Source organism: Hylobates moloch, unplaced genomic scaffold, assembly GCF_009828535.3.
Source record: "Hylobates moloch isolate HMO894 unplaced genomic scaffold, HMol_V3 SCAFFOLD_1, whole genome shotgun sequence".
Lineage (NCBI taxonomy): Eukaryota > Metazoa > Chordata > Mammalia > Primates > Hylobatidae > Hylobates > Hylobates moloch.
The window spans coordinates 52,198,808-52,211,366 of NW_026652276.1; the positions used below are offsets into that span (position 1 = coordinate 52,198,808).

Consider the following 12,559-nt stretch of genomic DNA (forward strand, 5'->3'; position numbering starts at 1 on the left):
TTTTTTTTTGCATTGCAACTACTGTATGTATCTACTAGATTAGAAACTAAAATGATATGTTTGAATATGGCTGACCTGATGAATGAAAAGACTAGGATTTGATGTTCTCTGTCTCCAATGTGTCTTCCTCCTTATTTGCTCCCAACATCTAACTTTCAATTCCAGTATTAGAAAATTTCCAGGTCAAGGCCTTTTCCCCAGTTGAAATTCAAATGCCTTAGAGACACAAAGACCTAGTCATCAATTCTTACACTCCCTCTTTGAGAAACTGAGAAGGAATTTCAGCAGATGGGTGAGAAAAATATCTGGAATGAATGATGGAGTACTAGTTATAAAATAGTTTATAAAATCTCTGTGTGATCTGTGATAGGTCACTTAGCCTCCCCTGGTTTCAGTTTGTTCATCTCTAATATGAAAAATTGGACTAGAAGTCTATTCCTGTTGTAACATACTACATCTTCAGGCCCCAAATCCAGCCCAGTTTACAAGAATGAATAAACATAGTAAAATAGAAGAGGGCCTCTGTAAACCAAGTAACCACAAGATAGAAAAATATCCTGGGCTGGATGGGAAGGGATCTCTTAAAAGGAGGAGAGGCACTCAGAGGAAGAAGAAGGACAGAGAAGGCCTGTCTCACCAGGTCCACAGTTGTACCTACAGCCAGTTCTCTTTAGAGATAGGTCTATCTTTGTGAGATTATTCATGTAGGTATCCAAGGGTCCTGCTAGCTATAGGATCTTCTGATCATGGTGACTTACACAAGACTCACATCTCTCTACCTCTCCACTTGTCTGGTTTGGTTACTTGCTAATATTATTGCTTCTGTTTTCTTCTCAAACAGATGCTGCACCCCACCAAGAAGAACATTAGATTATACTATGCCCACATTAATTACTTTCCCCCTCATCACCTTAGAAAATACTTTCATTTTTCAGTATTGTGTGGACACCTGTGAGCTGGTTGTTTTGGAAAGGGAAAAACCCAACCAACTAAAATGGACTGCTCTGCTAAAGGACATAACATGATCAGGGCAGATGGCAAGTATTTATTTGTTTTTAAAAATAAGCCTGTGGAGAGATGGAGGTGATTCTGACTATCAAATATTTTACAAAGATATTCAGAAAATCATTTATATTTTGTCTGTGAATAAATTGTAATTACACAAATAATTTATGGGTCCAATTTTCTAATTGAAATCTTCCAGCATAACTTTTCATGGTTGCAACCACACTTTTATAGAAAAAGTTTAGATATAATCCAGACATCCATAAATAAGGAATTAATTAAATTATGAGGCATCAATGGAGTACTCTACAACTATTAAAAAATGAGGCAGATACAATGTACTGATTTGTACAGAAGCCAAATATATGCCAGTCGATGTACATGTGCTGAATTCTAAGAAACTGAAATATATGCCAGTTGTAGAATGTTATGTACAACCTAATTTCAATTGTGGTAAACACACGTATACACATATATGCTTACATCATATCATTAAAAAATATTCCAGGTTCATAAACAGAGCTATGGTATGTAGGTGTTTTCTGAAGTGCAAGGAGACATCATTCATAGTCTTCTATGATAATCAATTGACTGGCATCCCCTTAAGGGGGATGTGCAACATGGAAATCCTATAAGGATACATAGCTCTTAAGTTTAGGTTGTTATACTATTAGAGACTTTTCTTGTTTATACATTTCTACATTGAGGGTTTTGTTGTTTGTTTTGTTTTGTATAATATGTATTACATCAATTTTATGAACATATACACATGCAAAGAAGCATGTAAACAAACCAAAAATCTATGATGGCAAATCTGGGAAGGAAGAAAAGCAATACATTTATTAAGCATTCATTGAAGATGTACATCATAAACATGTATTATTTGTGTGTTTAAAATATCCTGATTTAAATGGGCTGCCCTGAGGCATATGACTAATCTGTGGCAGAACCAGCATTGGACTCCAATACCATTGCACTCCCTCTCCTTCTCCGTTACAGTTCCTGTAGCACTTGCCTTGTGTCAAGACCATAGATTAGCTGAGTAGAGGTTGGCCGCCTTCTGTGCCTTGTGAATAGATTTCTGATTAATCCGTCTTTAGCTCTAAACTCTCTTGGTGATTACCATGTCCAGATTCCCTATAAAAACACCCTCTGTATATTCCAAGCATTTTTAGGTTCTTTAGATGGATTGGTTTCTTTTGTGACCTCTCATTGGATTTTTACCAGTTTGATAGGGCGTGTGGACCCATTAAATAATGTTCTCTAAAACCCCAGTGAAAATTGCTATTTCACTTCCTTAAAGAGACATTAGCTCCATTAGAAGAAAAAGACACAATGCTATTTCATACTAAGAATCAGTTTCTTTCCTTATAATACATAGCTGTATTTCCACATTGAGTTCCACCCTCACATTTTTCCCCTCTGAGTGCCACCCCTACTGTTATTTCCTTATTACTTTATTAAATTGACTCACTTTATTTTGTATAAACTTATTTAAATTTTATATCTGTGAATTCTCAGGTTGATGGGTTTCATTATATTGTTTTATTATATATATTGACTGTAAAAGTGAAACCTCCTTGAACCACATAAAACCATCTCAGGTACTATCAGCACTGTACGTACCATGCTTTGGGAAACATTGTTTAAGGCCATCTGGGACTGTTGGTGGAATGGCCAGAGAAGGGAGAAATAAAAAAGATAAGAAACAAAAATGATGTTGATATAAGTTTACGAAAATATAACTCAATTTAAAAAATAACTTCAATGGTAGTAAACATTGCCTTCTTGGTATGGTTTGACTCAGATTTAGATTAACACATTATTCATGTTCTAATATAATACTTGAATATAATTTCCTCCTACAGATCTCGAGTGGCTAATAAACTTTATGGTGTTTTTTCACATATATTTTTATTTTGTAGTAGTATAAAAGCTACATTTAGACAGCTTTAGTATTTGCCATGTGTCTCAAATATGCACAAGTACTCAGCTTCTCCAAGATATATTATCCATAAATCCATTATTCACTTCTCAATATCCCATTTACTTATTGCTCTTGGTGGTCATTTGGGGATATGCAGTTGGAGGAGGAAAAACTGTGTGGGTGGAAACGGGCTTCCCAAGATCCTAGAGAGCTAGAGTCAGGACATCATTCACCGATATATGAGTATTCATTCTGCTTTTTCCTCTGAATAAGCTTTCTGCCAAGTTTGGCTTGAGAACCAGAGTTCCAGATGTCTTACTTTTTTTTCCAGTAAGGGTACATATTGCTTAAGTTCTTTCTAAGTAGTAATTTACATCCCTGGTATAAAAAAGTATAAGACAAAATTAAGCTTTCCAGATCTGGAAAGACTTACTTTGTGCAGCTATATATCCCTTAAGAGTGCTACACCTTGTTTACAGCTCTATATCCGTCTTTGGGCGCTCTGGTGGCCAAAGGAAGCTGCACTGAAATATGCTGAAGATGTGGCCAGCTGGCTTCCACTAAGCTTGTCTGTCCTTAGCCAAGTACATCAGAAACTTGAGAGGAGAGTATGTGTGTACATCTTCTTTCCCAACATCTATAGTCTATTTAAACTTATAAAGTTGAGAGAGAGAGAGAACATGACAAGTCTTTTGATGTCTTTTATTTATGCCAATCATTTAAGTAAAAACCATCTTCACTTTTGTTTTTTACTTTTTCCTGTCACTCTTGCCCCTCCCCAAATCTGTAATTTTGTGGGTCAAAATCTATTTGCTTTATGTTTTCTTACCTAAAGTCCTAATAATGTGCTCTTAAACAATTATGTATTCAAGAGTTATTGTAGATAAGTAAATTAATCACCAACTGAAGATTTTATTTTTATAGAACATAAAATAAAACAGCATTTCTTACATTTCTTTTATATGTATTTAGAATGCAAGGTAAAGCTCTTTAAGACCTGAAAAATAAACTCCGTAGGTTTATCTCATATGAGAATCACGGCACTACTCAAGGATTAAGCTTTTTTTCTTCTGAAGGATATTGTAAAGGATACTTTCAGATAACTATGCTATCTTATACATATTTACACAACACAATTTTCTGTTAAGAAAATTGTACCTATATAGTGATAATTTCTAGTACACAATATACCCTTTTTTTTGAGACGGAATCTCACTCTGTTGCCAGGCTGGACTGCAGTGGCTCAATCTCAGCTCACTGCAACCTCCACCTCCAGGATTCAAGCAATTCCCCTGCCTCAGCCTCCTGAGTAGCTGGGACTACAGGTGTGCTCTACCACGCCCGGCTAATTTTTTGTATTTTAGTAGAGGCAGGATTTCATCGTGGTGGCCAGGATGGTCTCAATCTTCTGACCTCATGATCTGCCCACCTCGGCCTCCCAAAGTGCTGGGATTATAGGTGTGAGCCACTGTGCCCAGCCTATACTCTCATTTTTAATACATTACTTCTGTGATAATTAATAAATCTGAATTATTAAAAACATTATTGTTTTTAAAAAGGTTTTTAGGGTCATTAAAAGTATCTCATGCCATGCATTTTTATAGCTTTATATAAGTAATCTGTTGAAAATCTATACCTCTGGGAATTGCCATGCTGTTTTATGAATTTGCCTCCTCCTTCCAAAACCTAATTAAGTATGGTGGGGAAGCATTTATTTTGTTCCCCTCAGTATTACATTCATGACTCTATAGAAAGGCATTTTGCTCCATTAACTTTTATTTCACTAGAAACTGCCTCTAGAGTGCCATGTTATCCATCATGATCTTTGTGTGACAGATTTCCCAACGAAGATCCCAGACTGCTTTTCATAGACGGAGTTGTAGGAAAAGAGAAAGCACTTCAGACAATTCACTATTCCAGCATTGATTTTTGCATTGATTACAGAGTGGCTGGTTTCTTGGTTTGCCTTATTTAGATCAAATCCAAAATCAAGTGAAAAAATCTATACTTTGTAGAAAACTGTTCTAAAGACCAATGGAGATCCAAAACAGTTTCATTGGATTATATCACTGGATATAATCTCTGAATTACATACAGGGCATCTGTATCAGCGTTCTCCACTGAGACAGAACCAATAGGACATAGACACAGTCATGCATCATGTAACTATGTTTCAGTCAACAACGAACTGTATATACGAGGGTCCCATATGATTGTCTGCAGCTGAAACATTCCTATCACCTAGGGATGTCATTGCAGCCATGCTAATGTCATAGTACGATGCACAACTCACATGCTTGTGGTGGTGCTGGTGTAAACTTTCTGCACTGACTTTTTATCATTACTTTAGAGTGTACTCCTTATACTTCCAAAAAAAAGAAGTTAATTGTAAAACAGCCTCCAGAAGGTCCTTCAGGAGGTGTTCCAGAAGCAGGCATGTTGTCAGAGGAGATGACAGCTCCATGTGTGTTACTGCCCCTCAAAAACTTCCAGGAGGACAAGATATGGAGGTGGAAACAATGATATTGATGATTCTGACCCTGTGTAGGCCTAGGTTAATGTGTGTGTTTTTGTCTTAGATTTTAACAAAAAAGTTTAAAAGTAAAAAATAAAAAATTTAGAAAAAAGTTTATAGAGTAAGGGCATAAAGAAAAAATATTTTTGTACAGATGTATAATGTATTTATGTTTTAAGCTAAGAATCATTACAAAAGAGTAGAAAAATCTTTAAAAATTAAAAAGTTTTAATAAAGTAAGAAAGTTACAGTAAGCTAAAAGACAGGGTCTCTGTCACCCAGGCTAGAGTGCAGTGGTTTGATCATAGCTTACTGCAGCCTTGAACTGCTGGGCTCAAGTGATCCTCCCATTTCAGACTTCTGAGTAGCTGGGGCTACAGGTGTGCATGACCATGCCTGGCTAATTTTCTTATTTTTTGTAGAGATAGTGTTTTACTATGTTACCCAGGCTGGTCTTGCACTCCTGCCATTTTAAAATCTTCTATGCTGTAGTTTTACAGTACCTTTTGTCTATTTAGATATACACATACTTACCACTGCATTACAGTTGCCTATAGCATTCAGTACAGTAACATGCTGTACAGGTTTGTAGACTAGAAGTTATAAGCTATACCATATAGCCTAGGTGTGCAGTAGGCTACACCATCTAGGTTTGTGTAAGTATACTTTCTCATGTTTGCAAAGCAATGAAATTGCCTACCAATGCATTTCTCAAACATACATCTGTTGTTAGATGACACATGACTGCATAGATATGAGAGGGGACTTATCAGGGGAATTGGCTCACACTATTATGGTGGTTGAGAAGTCCCATGACAGGCCATCTGCAATCTAGAGACCCTGAGATGCCGGTAGCATGGCTCATAGTCTGAAAGCCTCAGAACCAGGGCAGCCGATCATATAACTCTCAGTATGAGGCAGAAGACCTAAGAACCAGGGAGGCTGCTGGTGTAAATTCTTGAGTCCAACAGACTTGAGTCCAGAAATCCCTGGAGTTCTGTTGTCCAAGGTAGGAGATTATTGTATCCCAGCTCCAGGAGATAGATCAATACATCCATCATTTCTGTTTTTGTTCTCATGAGGTCCCCAACTGATTGGATGGTGGCCACTCACATTGAGGGTGGATCTTCTCCACCTACATGCACTCAGACTCACATGCTAATCTCCTCTGGAAACACCCTCTTAGACACAACCAAAAATAATACTTTACCAGGTTTCTAGATTTTTCTTAATCCAGGTTAGTTGGCTCCTAAAATTAGCCATCACAGCATCATTTCACTGACAGGGGTAGGCTTTCTGTAGTCAATTTACTGTGGTGAGTCTTGCAATCCCGAGCAATCAGCGAAGCTATGGATTCACATCTTCAAAACTAGAAGCATATACATTTGAGATAATTTGACATTTTCTGAAAATGCACTTAAATTAAATGTGGAAGACCTGAAGTGGAGAAAGAATTTAAAAGCTAATAATATTATTTTTGATAATCCTTATGAAAGCACAGGACTGATTTTACAGCACACAGAATAACCAACCTTCACACCTAAATATCAAGCTTTGCCAGGGAAAAAGATTTGGAAGGAGGAAACAAACAAATCACAGGTAGTTTTGCAGGTAAAATAAAACTATATAAAAGAAAGTTAACATAAGCTAATTAAAAATCAGAGTGCTAAGGAGCAAGGATGATTTGACAATAAAAATCAAGAAACACTGAACAAATTCTTAAATATATGCTTAAAAAGAATTGATGAGAAAATGAGAAAAATGAAGACACAAGTAGATTTAAAAACTCAGAATAAGTTATATAACAATTAAAATATTCAAGTTCTTATGCTATATTTCTTGAATATTCCATATTTAGTGTGTGTGGGGGCTCGTGCCAGTAATCCCAGTGCTTTGGGAGGCTGAGGCAGGAGGATCACTTGAGGCCAGGAGTTTAAGACCAGCTTGGGCAGCACAGTGAGATCTTGTCTCTACAAAAAAATTCTTTTAATTAGCCAGGCATGGTGGTATATGCCTATAGTCCCAGCTACTCAGGAGGCCAAAGTAGAAGGATAGCATGAGCCCAAGTGTTCAAGGTTACAGTGAGCTATGATCATGCCACTGCACTCCAGCCTGGGTGACAGAGCAAGTCCTTGCCTCTAACAAAAAAGAGAGAGAGAGAGAGAGAGAGAGAGAGAGAGGTGATCATCATTAAAAGAACAAAGTCTGAGCATTACCATGTCAATAATATTTTCCATATTAATACAATGCAATGTGAAACTGTAATAAATATAGTTTCTAATAAGCGTTTGTAAGGAATAAAGGCTACATTACACAGTAAAAATCCAAGCACTATTGTGCAGTCAAAGAATGAGCATGACATTTAGAATCATCTTGGAATCCTCACACATGAAAAACTTACTGGAATTAAAGAAGAGTATGATCTGAATTGCCTTAATTACAAAAATAAAAGGAAACAGAAGTCTGCCCTAAAGTGAAACTGATTAAACAAATAAACTAAGTTAGTGCAACCAGTGTGAGAAGACAAACTACAGTGGTTTTGACAAGGTCTTCATCTTTAAAGAGACAAACTGACATAAGTGAGCAGAAGCTTCAGATAAAGTAGAAAATACATAAAATTAACAGCCTCAAGGATCTGGTAACAGCTATCCTTTCCCCATTTTTAGCCCTGCTCCACCATGATTTCAGATCAGTCTTCACAGGGGCACAATGGACTTCTGCCTGTTCATTCTCATCTTGAATTCAAATACCCCTTTTATCAATGGCCTACAATGAATGCAGTCACTTTTTTTTCAGTCACAAACTCACCACTAGGTTGCAGTCTTAGCTCAACTGCTTCTTTCAAAATATCGACAAGTACTTTGCCATTTTATTGGTTAAATGATTTTTACTTCTCCCTTAAGACAAAAGCTGATACAAGCCATACTCAGTTTATCAATCAGTTCAGTAACCTGCCTAGATTCCACTAACAGATATATTGTTTTTCAAGAGCATTAAAACTCACTAATTCCCTCTCAAAGAAGTTGTCATTCATCAGCAAAACACATTGTCACTTAGTTAAAAAAAAAAACAAACACAAAAACAAAAAATCCCGTGGGTATTTGAAGCCTCTAGTTTCAATATAGGACCAACCTCTAAGTAATAAGTACATACTTACTGCTCTCTGTTTCCATTGCTTTTCTTGGGTCCTAAAATTCCCACGTAAGAATCAGTCTTGCTGAGCTGATTCCTTTGAAAAGTCTACCTGTCTATAATCATTATGGTACTTCCATTAGTAGTTTCCCAAATGAGCTTCATGTAATATTAATTCCTTAATCCCCAAAAGCATACTTTAAAGGAACTTGGCACTTTTTATTTTTAAAGGGAAAACCCAGAGATAGATGAAAATAAAATAAGGAAATGAAACAACATCATATTTATAATTCATTTGAATACTTTTCTAATGGAAGTGCCCATAAATGTGGTGTTTCCATTCTATGAATGACTCATAAGTTTTGTGACTATTTTGGAGGGGGTAGATAGCTATCAAAAATTGTTCTGAAGAAAATAATAGACCAGGCCTGGTGGCTCACCCTTGTAAACCCAGCACTTTGGGAGGCCAAGGCAGGAGGATCACTTGAGCCCAGGTGTTTATGACCAGCCTGGGCAACATAGAGAGACCCTGTCCTTACAAAAAATTAAAAAATTAGCTGGGTGTGGTGGCACATGCCTATAGTCCCAGCTACTTGGGAGGCTGGGGTGGGAGGATCACTTGAGCCTAAGAAGTCAAGGCTGCAGTGAGCCGTGATACGCCACTGCACTCCAGCCTGGGTGACATTTCAAAACCCTGTCAAGAAAAAAAAAAAGACAAAAAAAAAAGACTTAGATTTTTAGCTTGGAATACACTTTTAAAAAAATTTCCAACATTAATAATCTATCAAATTTTAATTATAAAATAGGTCATACATAATCACACGAACTCCCCCAAATTCCTAAATGAATAAGCAGCTGGTAATAGTCACATAAAATAGAGAACACTCATTAAGAACCTAGTACATGTCAGATCTCATAGTTGGTGTTGACATGCACTACTTCTTTTAATCTGCCCAATAATCCTGTAAGGTAAATTCCTTTATCATCCAAGCAATCTCTGCCTTGCATGGAAGTGTGGGACTTTAAAAATGACTGTGCTATACCTGAAACTGTGCCAAGAGAGCTTAATAATCAAAGGTAAAAATTACAGTCGTTCTACAACTTCAAAAAATTCTGTCAAAACTTTAAAAATTTTCCTACTGCTGATTATAAATATATAGGGAAATTAAAAATTTATAAAAGCAAATAAGTTAGCATACTGTAACTTTAAGCATCAAAAACATAGAGAATTAAAGTGATTTATTTCTTCAAAAATAATCGAGAGTAGTTTGAGTGGTTCCAGACTTGTTCCTCCTGTCATGTAACACAATATAGAGCCCGTGTCTTTTCTATGCCTTGGCAAATTGTTATACTCCTTTCTAAGTTTGTATCAGCATTAATTTTATCCTTTATGCTTTCAGTGTCATCAAATATCTCTAAGACTGCCTTTAATGTGAAGTTTTCTTGCCAGCATCACTTCCTCTGAGACAGGCGCCCCCGCAACCTTTTTGGCCCCAGGGACTGGTTTCATGGAAGACAATTTTTCCATGAAAAATTGGGGCAGTGGGGTGGTTAGTTTCGGGATGAAACTCTTACACCTCAGATGATCAGGAGATTCTCATAAGGTGCACGAAACCTAGGTCCCTCCCATAAGCAGTTCACAGTAGGGTTTGCCCTCGTATGAGAATCTAATGCTGCAGCTGATCTGACAGGAAGTAGAGCTCAGGCTGTAAATAAACTTGCCCTCTGCTCACCTCCTCTTGTGTGGCCTGTTCATCAGGGATAGTGGTCCAAAATTCCCTTTTTTTGTTGTGTCTCTGCCAGGCTTTGGTATCAGGATGATGCTGGCCTCATTAAATGAGTTAGGGAGGATTCCCTCTTTTTCTGTTGATTGGAATAGTTTCAGAAGGAATGGTACCAGCTCCTCCTTGTACCTCTGGTAGAATTCGGCTGTGAATCTGTCTGGTCCTGGACTTTTTTTGGTTGGTAAGCTATTAATTATTGCCTCAATTTCAGAGCCTGTTATTGGTCTAGTAAGAGATTCAACTTCTTCCTGGTATAGTCTTGGGAGGGTGTATGTGTCCAGGAATTTATCCATTTCATCTAGATTTTCTAGTTTATTTGCATAGAGGTGTTTATAGTATTCTCTGATGGTAGTTTGTATTTCTGTGGGATTGGTGGTGATATCACCTTTATCATTTTTTATTGCATCTATTTGATTCTTTTTTCTTCTTTATTAGTCTTGCTAGTGGTCTATCAATTTTGTCGATCTTTTCAAAACACCAGCTTTGCCTAATCCAAAAGTACCAGCAGCCTACGTTAGCAACCAAACAAAAAGGGGACCTTCCCAGCCTAGAAAGGAGACAGCGAGTGTAGCACATTCATTGTGGATCCAAAGAGTCTGTCTTCCCATATGCCTTCAGATTCTACAAGCCATACACTTCTCTCCACATATATCTGGCTTTCTTCGGGGAGCAAGAGGCTAGATAAGAGACAGTATTTTATGCAAGAGAAGTTTATTGCTATCTAAAAGAATTATTTAAAATATTGGATAGAACTTTAGATTGGATTGGGCATTGTTATTTTTGTTTTGTTCTTCTAAGCAGTGGGTGATGGGCATTGGGAAGACCAGATCAACTACAAAGTAAAGAAGCTACAAATTATCTGCACACTTAAATTATTATGTTACAATTACAATATGTTAACATGTATTGTGAAACTCTAAGAATGAAAGACTATATGTGAAGCATTTCCACATGAATTTAAACACAGAACCCTACTTACCTTTTTTTTTTTCCTTCAAGAATAATGAAAGCTAACCTTATTGTATACTACTATTTGCCAGGGTCTATATTAATTAAAAATATTTCACAATAACATTATAGGATAACACTAAGTTAGAATGTATTTTCATTCCCATTGTATCCTAGGAAATTTGCAGTGAGGCTCATGAAGATTTCAGTCTCAGGGGTTCTTACGTGCACAGGCCCTTTTATAATTTTGTATTTTTCTCTTTAAGAAAGCCACTATATTTCAGCTCCACCACACCTTGCCACCTGACTGCTGCTTACATGATATGGAAGGTCCACAACAGAGCTTAGCTGGTAAAGAAAAATACCAAGGAGAAAAAATCTGTATTAGCCACTTAGATTTTAGAGATGAGAAAACTGAGATCTAGAGAGATTAAGTAACTCATTCAAAGTCATACCATTAGTGAGTCTCATGAGCTGGGATGTGAACCCTGGCCATCTGACACTATACCTTCATACCATTAATCATTAGGCTATACTGCCTCTCTTCAGCTGGATCTATTATTTCCATAGTAAGCTAGTTTTTTAATTCATTTAGTAGAGTAGGGTGATGGGTCTTGGGGAAAAAGTATGAATCTGCCTAAATACATTCCTAGAAAGTTGAATAGCCATACAAGAGTTTAAGAATAAATCAAAACCACTTCTGGGCCAGATGGGAAACTAAGACCAGGCTGCCAGCTCCTGACTCACATCCAACTCTGGGCACACCAGAATAGAGAAATGGAAATTTATGAAACCCAGAGCCATGCTCAGCAGTGAAAACAAACCCTGTGAGTGGTTCTTAGGAATTAAAAGTAGTCCCAATGTAGAGAGAAAATGGTGGTGAGGATGGAGGGGAGGGCTAGCAGGCTACAACTGGGATATGGATTGAGGTAGAAAATGTGCTATAGTTTTAACTGTATCCCCCAAAAGGCATGTGTTGGAAGTTTAATCCCCAATGCTACAGTGTTGGGAGATGGGGACTAGTGGGAAGCATTTAGGTTTATGAGAGCTCCACCCTCATGAATGGATAAATGATGACTATAAAAGGGATTGAGGCTGTGAGTTCAATCTCTTACTCTCTCACATGCACTCTCTTGCCCCTTTGTTTTCTGGCAGGGAATGACAGCAAGAAGGCCCTCACCAGATGCAGTTCCTTGATCTTGAACTTCCTCACCTCCAGAACCATGAGCCCATAAATTTCTGTTCATT

At 37.2% G+C, this 12,559-nt stretch overlaps 1 protein-coding gene and 1 long non-coding RNA gene across 2 annotated transcripts in view; one reads left to right on the plus strand and one right to left on the minus strand.

The window, feature by feature from the left end:
* The window catches only part of LOC131383711 (uncharacterized), an 8,292-nt gene extending 7,387 nt beyond the window's left edge, over positions 1-905 (plus strand). Inside the window, exon 3 of the long non-coding RNA XR_009213947.1 lies at positions 842-905. This is a non-coding gene — a long non-coding RNA (uncharacterized LOC131383711). The remainder of the gene's footprint in view (positions 1-841) is intronic.
* CUNH2orf88 (chromosome unknown C2orf88 homolog) overlaps positions 1-12,559 on the minus strand; it is a 98,376-nt gene that overhangs the window by 60,862 nt on the left and 24,955 nt on the right. The gene's annotated exons all lie outside the window — the stretch shown is intronic.